The 14,375-nt window shown below is 46.9% G+C and overlaps 1 protein-coding gene across 1 annotated transcript in view; it reads right to left on the bottom strand.

Moving 5' to 3' along the window:
* DUSP14 (dual specificity phosphatase 14) overlaps nucleotides 1-2,409 on the bottom strand; it is a 40,811-nt gene extending 38,402 nt beyond the window's left edge. The window contains exon 1 of the mRNA XM_075014078.1: nucleotides 2,304-2,409. The gene's annotated coding sequence lies outside the window, so the exon portion shown is untranslated. The remainder of the gene's footprint in view (nucleotides 1-2,303) is intronic.
* Between the last annotated feature and the right edge of the window lie 11,966 nt (nucleotides 2,410-14,375).

The raw sequence follows: 14,375 nt of genomic DNA, 5'->3' as shown, positions 1-14,375 counted from the left end.
TCTGTTGCCTTCTCGTCAGCAGTAACAGAGGTCACCGTGTCAATCTGTATTCTAACCAACCACACCAGCAGACAAGTCGCACTTACAAGACTAACAAAATAACTAATGAGGCGATGAGCTTTCGGGCGACAGACCCACTTCTTCTGCCTCGTTCTCTGCTTACTTGCCTGACTTACCCTTCTTCTGAACCTTTTCATGTGTCTTAGTCCCACCTCCCTTTCTGTTATGTTTGCCCAGAACTTAGCTCAAGAGTGGACCCCAGTGTTCCCTGTAAACTCAATGCTTGGACAGCCACCTAGGAGGAATTCAAATGTACCCCCACTGGTTAGCAGAGTGCCTACAGGCAGCTGCGTGTCTTTCTGATGGTGGTGCGCTCCTACACATGCCTTGGTGCACATAACAAAATTTATTTTGCCTGCAGATGGAAACAAATTAGAGGGAAGGTTGGCAGATACTAGCATTTTGTTTTGGGCAGCACTGGACGTATCACCTGGAGTTCTCAGGACACCACTGCCTCTTTGTTCAGCTACGACTGATTTCCTCCTGGTGGGAGCCTGCTGCACCTGTCTCCCTCTCTCCTTCAGAAGAGAACCCAGGACATCACCAAAAAGGTGGAGGCAAAACACTTGAGATTCTGGTCTATATTACAGCAAGACTTTGGAAAGTCAGTTGGGTTACACAGGTGTAACTGAGCACAGGACGTACTCCTACGGGATGAAATGTAGCCCTCATGTAAACCAGCTGAAGGCACTGAAATTACATCGGGGTGCTCCTGTTACAAAATCCTACAGCCTAGGTCTAAAACTCTAGCAGGCTGCGGTATGGACTATTGTTGTAAGGCCCTAGTGCATGTTGGAAGGGTACATTTAGCTTGCAGTGTAGCTGGCTGTTAGCTTAATCATCAGGATGTCATCCTGCCATCGCTCTCTAATCAGCAGCTGACATGGGAGCTATACAGGCCATTTATGCTGTCAGCTGACTGCTGCTTTCCCCACCCAGCCCATGTCACCACATGTGCAGGAATCCAACCCTCTGCTCCAAAGCTATTCTTCTCCAGTTTCCATGGTTACGCAAGAGTTTAACTTTCCCCCATCTCTGCTAGCTAGAACGCCTGCAGAGCCTTGGTCCTCCATGTCATGCGAAGGCACAACCCAGGAGGCAGCTGGTTGGCTGCTGTGTGTTCAGATACAGAATAGCAGGGGGTCTCATGACCAGCCTATGTGTGCAGCCCACAGCCATCGTGCAACAGGGCCTTGCTTTCCTGGGGTAGGGAGAGGAGCACGAGTGGCAGCTGGTGACAGGCCTAAGAGTCAGAATTCCAGGGTTCTTTGCCGTTTCCCACTGTGACACGTTCTTTACCTAGTCTGTGCCTCAGTTTGCCCAGCTGCAAAATGGGGCTAATAGGAAGACGTGGCTGGGGTTGCACTTCAGTAGGCAACTCTTAGCCATAAAGGGTCAGACAAAGTCACCGGCGACAAGAGCTATTTCCCCTTTCTAATTAGAGCAGGAATCCTGCAATGCCCCTGCTGACTAACGCTGCGGAACTGGTGGCTTGTCAACAGTGGCCACTGCATCTACCTCCCAGTGCTCTTATGCCAGTTGTGTGCAGAGTGGGGGCGGCCCTCCTTGTGGTGGAGGTGTGAAATTTCTTAAAGGGGCAGCAGCATCATTGGCTGCTGCGTCTCAGGCTCATCCAGCTCATTAAAAATGTTGGAATCTCTTACTGTTTTGATGTCTGTGTATTCACATGTATAGACTGATTCATAAAGTTTTTACATTTACCTGGAATAAATTGCCTAGACTGTGACAAGAAGCAATGGGCTTAAACTACAGCAAGGGAGGTTTAGGTTAGACATTAGGAAAATCTTCTTAACTGTCAGGGTGGTTAAACACTGGAACAAATTGCCTGGAGAGGTTGTGGGATCTCCATCACTGGGGATATTTAAGAGCAGGTTAGACAGACACCTATCAGGGATGGTCTAGATGACACTTGGCCCTGCCATGAGGGCAGGGGACTGGGCTCGATGACCTCTCGAGGTCCCTTCCAGTTCTAGTGCTCTATGATTCGATATTCAGCTCCCCTGTCAGCAGCTCCCTGTCCACTTCGCTCCCCTGGTCGCTCCTGCCTCTGGCTTTTAAGCCTGCTGGCTTCTCTCAGGCCCTCCCCCTATGAGTCACACAGGGCAAGGCTGATCAAGGAAGCAGAAGGTCAGTCAGGCAGTCCCAACTGAAACTGAAACTCCCTCTACCTGGAATCAAAATGGCAGTTCAATTGCCAGCAGTTAAAGCACACGCTCACTCACCCACAGATCAGCACTGTCACCTGGTAGCTTCTTCAGCGGCGGGCTCACTTGCTCTCCTCCCTCTTAAACTCCCCTGTCAGCAGCTCCCTGTCCTCTTCGCTTCCCTGGTCGCTCCTGTCTCTGGCTTTTAAGCCTGCTGGCCTCTCTCAGGCCCTCCCCCTATGAGTCACACAGGGGAAGGCTGATCAAGGAAGCAGAAGGTCAGTCAGGCAGTCCCAACTGAAACTGAAACTCCCTCTACCTGGAATCAAAATGGCAGTTCAATTGCCAGCAGTTAAAGCACACGCTCACTCACCCACAGATCAGCACTGTCACCTGGTAGCTTCTTCAGCGGCGGGTTCACTTGCTCTCCTTCCTCTAAAAACTCCCCTGTCTGCAGCTCCCTGTCCGCTTCGCTTTAAACTAGGTTTGCCGGGGACAGGGGAGCAAAGCCCGCAGGTAAGTGGAGAACATGGAAACCTGGGAGATGGGTCGGAAGTAGGAGGGAGCATGGGCAACAATGTCAGAGTAAAAAGAGGGCCAGGAAAAAACTGGGGGGAAAGTTCAAATCAATATCTAAGATGCCTATATACCAATGCAAGAAGTATGGGTAATAAGCAGGAAGAACTGGAAGTGCTAATAAATAAATACAACTATGATATCATTGGCATCACAGAAACTTGGTGGGATAATACACATGATTGGAATGTTGGTATTGAAGGCTACAGCCTGGTTAGGAAAGATAGACAGGGAAAAAAGGGGGGAGGTGTTGCCTTATATATAAAAAATGTACACACTTGGACAGAGGTGGAGATGGACGTGTTGAGAGTCTGTGGGTTAGTTTAAGAGGGGTAAAAAAACAAGGGCGATGTCCTGTTAGGAGTCTACTACAGGCCACCTAACCAGGTGGAAGAGGTGGATGATGCTTTTTTTAAACAACTAACAAAATCATCCAGAGCCCAGGATTTGGTGGTGATGGGGGACTTTAACTATCCAGATATATGCTGGGACACTAATACAGCGGGGCACAGACTATCCAATAAGTTCTTAGACTGCATTGGAGACAATTTTTTATTCCAAAAAGTTGAAAAAGCCACCAGGGGAGAAACTGTTCTGGATTTGATTTTAACAAATAAGGAGGACTTGGTCGAGAATTTGAATCTGGGAAGCTGCTTGGGTGAAAGTGATCATGAAATCATAGAATTCACAATTCTAAGGACTGGTAGGAGGGAAAACAGCAAAACAGAGATGATGGATTTCAGGAAGGCAGATTTTGGTAAACTCAGAGAGCTGGTAGGTAAGATCCCATGGGAGGAAAAGCTGAGGGGAAAAACAACTGAGGAGAGTTGGCAGTTTTTCAAAGAGACATTATTAAGGGCCCAAAAACAGGCTATTCCCCTATGTAGGAAAGATAGTAAATATGGGCAAAGACCGCCTTGGCTTAACAAGGAGATCCTGCATGATCTCAAACTGAAAAAGGAATCCTATAAAAAATGGAAACTAGGACAAATTACAAAGAATGAACATAGGCAAATAACACAGGAATGCAGGAGTAAAATTAGAAGGGCTAAGGCACAAAATAAGCGCCAACTAGCTACAGGCATAAAGGGTAACAAGAAGGCCTTTTACAAATATATTAGAAACAAGAGGACGACCAAGGACAGGGTAGGGCCATTGCTCAGTGAGGAGGGAGAAACAGTAACGGGGAACTTGGAAATGGCAGAGATGCTTAATGACTTCTTTGTTTCGGTCTTCACAGAGAAGTCTGAAGGAATGCCTGACATAGTGAATGCTGGTGGAAAAGGGGTAGAGTTAGTTTTTGAAATAAAAAAAGAACAAGTTAAAAACCATTTGGAAAAATTAGATGCCTGCAAGTCACCAGGGCCTGATGAAATGCATCCTAGAATCCTCAAGGAGCTGATAGAAGAGGTAGCTGAGCCGTTAGCTCTCATTTTTGGAAAGTCACGGGAGACAGGAGAGATTCCAGAAGACTGGAAGAGGGCAAATATAGTGCCCATCTACAAAAAGGGGAACAAGAACAACCCAGGAAATTACAGGCCAGTCAGCTTAACTTCTGTGCCAGGAAAGGTAATGGAGCAGGTAGTTAAGGAAGTCATCTGCAAGCACTTGGAAGGTAGTAAAGTGATAGGGAATAGCCAGCATGGTTTTGTAAAAAACAAATCATGTCAAACCAACCTGATAGCTTTTTTTGACACGATAACGAGACTCGTAGATAAGGAAGAAGCAGTAGATGTGGTATACCTAGACTTTAGTAAAGCATTTGATACGGTCCCGCATAATATTCTTATCGACAAACTAGGCAAGTCCAACTTAAATGGGGCTGCAATAAGGTGAGTGCATAACTGGCTGGCTAATCGTACCCAGAGAGTAGTTGTTAATGGTGCTCAATCCTGCTGGAAAAGCATAACAAGTGGGGTTCTGCAGGGGTCTGTTTTGGGACCAGTTCTGTTCAATATCTTCATTAATGATTTGGATATTGGCATAGAAAGTATGCTTATTAAGTTTGCAGATGATACCAAGCTGGGAGGGGTTGCAACTACATTGGAGGATAGGGTCATAATTCAGAATGATCTAGATAAATTGGAGAAATGGTCTGAAGTAAACAGGATGAAGTTTAATAAAGATAAATGTAAGGTGCTGCACTTAGGAAGGAATAATCTGTTTCACACATACAAAATGGGAAAAGACTGTCTAGGAAGGAGTACAGCAGAAAGGGATCTAGGGGTTCTAGTAGATCACAAATTAAATATGAGTCAACAGTGTGATGCTGTTGCAAAAAAAGCAGACATGATTCTGGGATGCATTAGCAGGTGTGTTGTGAACAAGACACGAGAAATCATTCTTCCGCTCTACTCTGCGCTGGTTAGGCCTCAGCTGGAATATTGTGTCCAGTTCTGGGCACCCCAATTCAAGAAAGATGTAGAGAAATTAGAGAAGGTCCAGAGAAGAGCAACTAGAATGATAAAAGGTCTGGAGAACATGACTTATGAAGAAAGGCTGAAAGAATTGGGCTTGTTTAGCTTGGAAAAGAGAAGATTGAGGGAGGACATGATAGCGGTTTTCAGATATCTTAAAGGGTGTCATAAGGAGGAGGGAGAAAACTTGTTCTTCTTGGCCTCTGAGGCCAGAACAAGAGGCAATGGACTTAAGCTGTAGCAAGGGAAGTTTAGGTTGGACGTTAGGAAAAAGTTCCTAACTGTCAGGGTGGTCAAGTACTGGAATAAGTTGCCAAGGGAGGTTGTGGAATCTCCCTCGCTGGAGATATTTAAGAACAGATTAGATAGATATCTATCAGGGATGGTGTAGATAGTGGTCGGTCCTGCCGTCGGGGCAGGGGACTGGACTCGATGGCCTCTCGAGGCCCTTTCCGGTCCTAGTGTTCTATGATTCTGTGATTCCACATACTTATTTTCTTACACGTGCCGAAAGGGTTTTCTCTGATATGAACGTAACTGAAATTTCCACTGGTTTGGATTATATTGCATGGGTTGGGGGGCCCTGCTAAATGCAGGATGAATAGTGGAGCCCCCACGTAAATAGTTTGCTCAACCCTCCCCACTTAATACCAGTAATTTCATGTTCAGACAGCACTCAGATCCAGACTTCTAAGATCTGCTGGGTCCTGGTGCTCTCCTTTCGCCTTTGCCCTTGTCTGGCTGTTGGGGCTCCTCTCTCCCTTTATCCTTCCTTCTTCCTCCTCTCTCCCCAACCCCCACATGGCCCTGTTGCATTCAGGGACACCTGCAGGCAACCAGAGGGAGGCAGTAAATTAAACACAGAAGCCAAAGGCCAAGGTTTCATGAAATTTAAGGTGACACTGTAGTGCAGAGAGAGAGAGAACCCAGAGCAGCCCTTCCGGGGGAGTGACTTGTTAATGGCAGCAAACGCAAGCGATTTAACGGCTGACGAATATAGGTCACCCTCTAAGGAGCAAGTGCTAAAAACCTGGTGATTTGCTGCTGGCCAAGAGAGGCAAGGGGCTAAAGGGAGGGGTTATCTTTGACCCAATGTGCTGAGATCTTTAAATTGCTGCAAGGGCTTGGTGCTCGCTGGATTAGTCCTGAGAATGGAGGGGAGGAAGAGTGATCGGTGCACATCCTGGCTGTGTTAGTCAGAAAAATGGCTGGCACCTCACTTAGGCTGTAGTGGAAAGCAGATGGTGTTGCATAGGGATGGCCTTTAACATATGGGGGGCGGGGCACTTCCATATTGCTGAGTCACTAAACGATTCACAAGTCCAATGTGCAAAGCAGGAAATAGGCCCGGTTTGTGTCACATGGCACCTTCGTTCCATGCTGGTGTCTATAGATGCCTGGAGTTGCAGTTATCTTGTGTTTATGGCAAAAGATCCCTAGGAGACAACCTGGTCTCCGCTTTCTTATGTTTGACACTGGCATAAGTAGGTTCTGAATCAAGCCTGTTGCCTACACAAAGCCCTCTGAAATATTCCCTAGAGCGGCACACCAGTTCTTTGTAGATGTTTCTGTTTTACAGGTAGGGTTGTTAATGCTAAGCCAACCCCTTTTACCTCGGTCAGAGATGGTCCAGATTTGTTTGGGCTCTACTCTTTGAGCTGTCCAGCTTGGGTAACCCTTCAGTGAGACTGCAGGACAACAACCTGGGGTACTCCCGGGGCCAGCTAGAAGTTTTTTCCCCAAGGCAGAGTGAAGTGGAGGAGACTTGTCAATGACCCATGCTCCAAGAAAGAAGCCACTGATACCAGTGCTCTCAGACCTCATGGCCGGGCTCTCCTTACATGGCCCTTATCCTTCTTTGGAAAGCTGGAAAAGCAGAGGATGATCTTTGCCCACCCCTATTGCTTTCCCCCTTTGCTCCCAGGCTCTTGTTCATATAGGACATGACTCAAAGGCAGTGGACAGATTCCCACTGACTTCAGTGGGTTTTGGCAACATACTGAGCACCTTCAGGCAAAGCTCAATGTGTATTAGTGGATGAGCAGAAGTTAGGGGAACTGGAGGTGTTCAGCACTTCCCAGGATTGGGGCCACACCTGTTTTACCGCCATACGCAGGACTGCAAGCAGCAGGCAATTGAAGGAGGTGGGTGACTATGAAACCCCAGGATGGAAGTGACTAATGTCATGCTTAGTCCTTGTGCCAGAATGGTGCTCAATTGTCAGAAGATGGAGGAAGAAACGGATCAGCTCAGTGCCTTATCCAGTGGGGCCCTGCTACACCAGGCCAGAGCTGATTTCAAGGACAACCTTGTATGGCAAAAGCCTGAAATTCCTAGTGGCTGCACTGACCCTGCCTGTTCAGTCTCGGCAGGAGTGAGGCAAGTGCTTGGTGCTTTATGATAGCTGAGGCACAGGACAGTCTGACTGGCTGCTGCTGTCAGAAGCAATTTCCCACACTGACCTGACCCAGAGACAAGGTTAGCATTGTCCCCTTCCGGCACCACCAAGCCGCTCCTGGGAACAGACTTGTTGAACAACTTCAGCTGCCTTTGCTCAGCCCTACAAAACCTTGGAGCCTGTGTTCCTAGTGCCTTGAGCCTTTGTCTAGTTTTCCCCAGTACAAGATGGGCATAAGCGAAATACATTGCTATTTTGAAGGGTTGACACTGGTGCAAATGGCTTCTTGTGCTACAGGACACTGGAAAACTGGGGCTGAGGTGTCCGAAACAGCTCATTGCATCCAGCAATGTGAGAGGCGGTGCTATTTTCAGCATCAATTCACAGGTTTTCGCCAGATCTCTTCTATGGGGGAGTATTATTTCGGAATATTACATTTTCCAAACTACAGCACTTAGGAACACTGTTTGCCCATCATTTTCTCTCTCTCTCTCACTCACTCACTAGCCTCCCCAACCAAAAATTTTCCTAAGGCTGATGTATGACAGGGTCGCCATATTTGAGCCTAAAAATAAAAGGATACCCCTGAAATGGTGTATCTGTGTCAGTATATACCAACTCACATTGTGTGTGTGTGTGAGAGAGAGAGAGAGAGTGTGTGTGTGTATATATGTATATGTGTATATATATGAAGATAGACACTGGCATAAGTAGGTTCTGAATCAGGCCTGTTGCCTACAGAAAGCCCTCTGAAATATTATATAGAGCAGCATACCAGTTCTTTGTAGATGTTTTTGTAACTTCTGATTTCTACTGACAGGGTTGTTAATGCTAAGCCAACCTCTTTTACCTCAGGGAGAGGTGGTCCAAACACACACACACACACACACACACACACACACACTAACACAATGTAAGTTGATAGATACTGATACAGATACACCCTCTCAGGGATGTCCTCTTATTTGTGTTTGTAGCAGTATCTACCAACTCACATAGTGTGTGTGTGTGTGTGTGTAGCCGCTACAACTAGGGACATCTCATGGCTTTATTACATGTATTGCAGTGGCTTGTAGGAGCCATAGTCAATGATGAGGGCCCTATGCTAGGACTTGTATAAGGAGTAACAGCACAGTATGTGTCTGACACACAAAGGTTACCATCTTTGGTCCTGATTCAGCCAAGCATTTCCCCATATTCTTGGTTAGCACGTCGCTTATTAGAAGCAGTAACCATTGTTGCCATTTACTGTAGAAAAATAACATGCCCAAAGCAGATTCATGCTCCCCACAACCATACCATGTAAACCCAGTTATTAATAACAATTAAGAATGCTCAATGATGGAAGCAGCCATGACCATTACTGTTTGCCTGTGTTCTGGCATAATTAGTATTGCAGAGTCCCGGTGAGGCATATTAACCAAGACGTGTCTGCATCCCATCTTACCTAAGTCTTATTCTGTATTTAACCTCTCCTGTTCACTTGAGTCTCTAATTAAGCCAGTTGGTATCCTGACTGGTGAGCTCACAGTATAATACTAAAGACTAGCATTCCTACAATGACTCTCATCTGAGAACTTCCATATGTGCCTAGGGAGTTGTCTCATACCACTCTTATGAGGTAAGTTTCTGTTATCCTTGCCTAAGAAGTGCAGTGGAAAATGAGGCACAGAAGTTAAAGCCAAGATTTTTCCAAAGCAATTGATTGTTTTGTGTACCTCTGTTTTGGAGGAACTAACGAGAGAGGTCTGAAAGGACTGCCCAGGACCTTCTGAAACTCAGACCTCTTTCACGTTGAAATCCCAGGAAGCAAGGTTCTCCAAATCTCCAGTCGCCTTGGAAAAGCTTGGCCTAAGTTACTTGCTCATGGTGACCATAACTGTGGAAGAAATGGAACCCAGGCCATAAGAACACAAGAATGGCCAAACTGGGTCAGACGAAAGGTCCATCTAGCCCAGTATTATGTCTTCCAACAGTGGCCAATGCCAGATGCCCCTCTCCTGTCATGCATTTCCAGCCCCTGATAAACAGATACCATGACTACGTGTCCTGGCTAAAAGGCATTGATGGACCTAGCCTCCATGAATTTCTCTAGTTCTTTTTTGACCTCGATAAAGCCCTGGTCTACATAAGATCCTCTGGCAAGGAGTTCCACAGGTTGACTGTGTTCTGCGTGAAGCAATACAGTAGGGTCTCGAATTTCGCGAGGGTGCTGTGTTGAGAACCCTTGCAAATGTTGAATTTTGTTAATATGGCAGCTGCCAGGGCTCCTGCCCAGAGCCCCAACGAGGCAGCAGCTGCCAGTACTCCCTGTCCCAGGGCCCCAGCAAAGCGGTGGCTGCCAGCGCTCCTGCTTTCTATCCATCTTATAGTCCATGGATCCAATCCATAGTGCCTTAACTTATGGGCAAAAATATTGTGGGAGACCGTATCAAAAGGTTTGCTGAACTCAAGGTGTATCCCATCCACTGACTTCCCCATGGCCACAGAGACTGTTACCTCATCGTAGAAGCTAATCAGATTGGTCAGGCACAACTTGCCCTGAGTGAATCCATGTTGACTACTTTTGATCATTGTCTCCTCCTCCAACTGCTCCAAAATGAATTCCGTGAGGATCCCCTCCATTATTTTCCCAGGACTGAGGTAGGGCCAGCCTATAGTTCCCTGGGTTGCCCTTCTTTCCTTGTTTAAAGATGGGCACTACATTTGCTTTTTTTTCTAATCATTTGGTATCTCTCCCGATCTCCAGGTCTTCAAAGATAATGGCCAAAGGCTTGGCAATGATGTCTGCCAGTTCCCTCAGTACCCTTGGGTGCATTAAATCCAGATCCATGGATGTGAACCCAGACCCACACCTGTCATGATTTTATAGTCTGCCATCATATCCCATTCCTTAGTCTCCTCTCTTCTAAGATGAAAAGTCTTTTTAATCTTTCTTCATATGGCACCCATACCAAACCCCTCATCATTTTTGTTGCCCTTTTTTTGAACCCTTTCCAATGCCAATATGTCTTTTTGGAGATGAGGTGACCACATCTGTATGCAGTATGCAACTACAGCAAGGGAGGTTTAGGGCGGACTTTAGGAAAATCGCCCTAACTGTCAGGATGGTTAAACACTGGAATAAATGGCTTAGGGAGGTTGTGGAACCTCCATCACTGGAGATATTTAAGAGCAGGTGTGGGAGGGAGGCCAGGCAAGGCAGGCGTTAAACAAGGCCTGTTCGCCCAGTCAGCCCCACCCCAGTTCACCTGTGGCCAGTGTCAGGCCTAGAGGGGTATAAAGGGAGGGAAGCCAGCTCAGTTTGGTGCTGACCAGCCAAGAGGCAGGAGCTGGCTCTGGGGCAAGAGGCCCCAGGCCAGAGCTGCCACACGGTTAGCCGCTGGAGGGCACAGCCCAGGATCCTCTCCCAGGTACTGAGGAGAGTGGGAAACCCCCTCTCCTGCCAAAAGGGGGAACTAGATTCTTGGGGCCACGCCCCAAACTCAACCCATAGATGCTTGGGTGGGGGCTGTGGACCCACACAACAGACCCTGGCCAGGGGGCCTTGCCACTAGGCCACCCGGGCCCAGGTGCGAACTGTTCACAGGAGGTTAGATAGATGATATAGTAGATTGGTGCAGAGCTAGTCTACTGGAACTAAGCCACTTTCGCACTGGACAGGGAAAGATGGAAGGAAATAGTGAGAGGCATCAGACACCAGTGGGCGCTGAGCCCATGGTTGTTGATGATGATGAGGTTAGATAAGACCTAACAGGGGTGGTCTAGATGGTGCTTAGTCCTGCGCTGCAGGCAAGGTACTGGACTGAATGACCTCTTGAGGTCCCTTCCAGTTCTAATGTTCTATGATCCTATGTGTTCCATGAAATGGCAGCCTTAAACTTTTCATTATTGCTAATTTACTTATCTAATGCCAAAACTGTGCATGGCACTTCTCAGTACAGATAAAGTATCCCTTGCCCAAATTGCACACAGTTATGTGAACAAAAGAACTTGACTGTGGAAAACACTTGTGACTTATTTTGTTACCAGTTTGAGCCCTGAAGGAAGAGGAGTTGAAAGAGAAGTGCAGCAGGTGCAGTTCAGGCATGGCCTTAAAGAAGGCACTGAAGCTTAAACTGGGCCTGAGAAAGGAGGGCATGAAAGTAGGAAGGGACTAGACTGTGAAGGGCCTTTTTTGTTACATCAGAATGGGAGTGGGGGACAGACAGAAGAAAGACCACAAATAGAGGTAAAAATACTGCAACATCCATGTTCTCTGACATGTCCTCCCAGGACACACAAGGGTATCAGACTTACACATTTATTTTTGTCTCCTTCCTGTTTGGGCAAGAGCTCATACCTTAAAAATAACCACAGGAACAGGAAACATTCATGTATTTATGAACCCTGCCACAAGCACACTAGAAATCTCCTTATTGCCCAGATTGTTTCCCTCTTTTGCAGACAGTCTTGCAATCTGGTTTCTTGCCAAATTCATGGTGCATCAAGCAGAGTTACAAGTTGTCCCCACCCTTCCCATCCTGATTTTCTTTACCTTGGTGATTTTGAATCTCCTTGTTTGCTTAAGGTCTCCTAGGCAGACTGGGGCTCTGTGTCCTCACCATCCTCAGGTAAGGGGCAGAGCTGTTGACTCTTACACCGATCTTTTCTCCTTGGTGTTTTCAGGTGGTTGTAATTAAGTGGACATTAACAGACACCAAAAGGTTCGAAAACAGTGAAAACTCCTCTCTGTGGTTCAGCTTTCACTCTTGACATTTGTGATGTCATAGTACTAACAGCCCATGGAGATAGTGGGCCAGATTCTCAAACATACACAGTTTCCTTTGAGCCTCTCCTGTGGCACCAAGGGCATGGAATCCAGTCGTAACTCTCCTGCTGGAGACACCAGTCACCAGGGAATCCCTAGGAGGTGTAATGGGCAGTGTAAAGGACTCCTGTTTCCTTTCCCACAGTCCCTGGAATGGAGCTGAAGAGAGTCTGGGAGGATTGGTTGCAGCACGTTAGGTTCAAGCTATAGACATGCTCAACTGACAGATGTTAAGACCCACAGGTGACTCCACGTACACCAGGGTCTGGCTTGGGACAGGCAAGCAGAGAGGAGGAACGGGCTCTGTGATGCCCTCTGCCCCTGCAGAAGACAGGTTCAGCGAAGAATGCGATCCAGTGTTTCAAGAACAAAGTAGACCAGAATGGCATTTCTACTGCCGTGGTTCTCAAATTTTTTGGCCCGTGGCCCACCCCGCTCAGTACAAACCTTCCTGTGGCCCACCAGCCAACGCCCATGATGACAAAATGCATTCGCTTATCTCTAAGTATCTTAAATACTATATTACTCTACTGGAGCACAAATATGTACATCGAGGTGCCCAGAGACTAAAAGCCAAAATAGCTGTGGTTAGAGTGCAAAGACCCCTGTATTATACATTTATTTTCTATATCTGTCTATATAGATCTACAGAAGTAAATCTATAAAGCTTGGCTTAATGCCCTCCTCCTCCCCTAGAGCCAGGCACTCCCAACCTCTCCCCCTTCCTGCTCTAACCCAATGCCTGGGGCTCACCAGAGCTGCCACTGCAGCCACATGCTTCTCCCTCCAGGTGCTGGGGCACATGTGCAAAGCAGCGAACAGTCCAGGCGTGCAGCTCTGAGGAGCCGCATTTCATTGAGCAAAGAGCCACATGTGGCTCGAGAGCCGTGAGTTGGCCGCCCCTGCTGGAAATATGCAGCTCTAATGTGGTGGGGGTGAAGGGGGCACAGGGTTGAAGAGTCAGGGTGGGCTCCCTGCTGTAGGAGGAAGGGCTAGTCATGAACCCAAAGATTCTACTTTGAGAACCATAGTTTTACTGTTAACACAAAGCGGGAAAAAATAGGTTCTAAAGGTTTTTTATTTTCCCTCTTTAGGTTGCAAAACAGGGAAATGACCATCAAGGAACTACCTTTATCTTCTAATTACAATTCTTAATATAGAACAACAAGAAGTCTTGTGGCACCTTATAGACTAACAGATATTTTGGAGCATAAGCTTTCGTGGGCAAAGACCCACTTCATCAGATGCATGAGTGGGGCGGGTGGTTTCACAGGGGTATTTAAAGAATGGGGTATCAGAAAAAGGAAGGGCCAGAGCTGACAAGGTCTATTCAGCAAGGTGGAAATGGCCCATTATCAATAGTAGGTATCAAAAGAGGAAAAAACAAGTGGGATCGGACAGGGGGATATGAGCCATTGTCAGAGTCTAATGGGGAGATCTTAACACCCAGGGCAGAGAAGCTGCCTTCATAAACTGCGAGCCACTCCCAGTCTCTGTTTAATCCTTGGTTAATGGAGTCAAATTTGCAAATAAATCGCAGCTCAGAGCTTTCTTTCTCCATTTGATTTCTGAAATGTCTTTGTTTCAGGACTGCCATCCTTAAATCTGCTACTGAGTCTCCAGGGAGATTGAAGTGTTCCCCCCAAGGGCTTCTGTACATTACCGTTCCTGATGTCTGATTTATGTCCATTTATTCTTTTACGTAGAGACTGTCCACACAAGAGATTCACTTCCTGAACGCTACCGTGCAGATAAGAGACGATCACATAAATACCACCCTGTACCGAAAACCCAAGGACCGCTGTGCTTATCTACATGCCTCCAGCTTCCATCCAGGACATACTACATAATCCATTGTTTACAGCCAGGCACTCAGGTACAACTGTATTTGCTCTGATCCATCAGATAGAGACAAACATCTACAAGACCTTTACCAAGGTTTCCTCAAA

The sequence above is a fragment of the Carettochelys insculpta genome, chromosome 19 (genome assembly GCF_033958435.1).
Source record: "Carettochelys insculpta isolate YL-2023 chromosome 19, ASM3395843v1, whole genome shotgun sequence".
Taxonomy (NCBI): Eukaryota; Metazoa; Chordata; order Testudines; family Carettochelyidae; genus Carettochelys; species Carettochelys insculpta.
The sequence above is the reverse complement of the archived record's forward strand: the minus strand, read 5'-3'. Positions and strand labels throughout refer to the sequence as shown.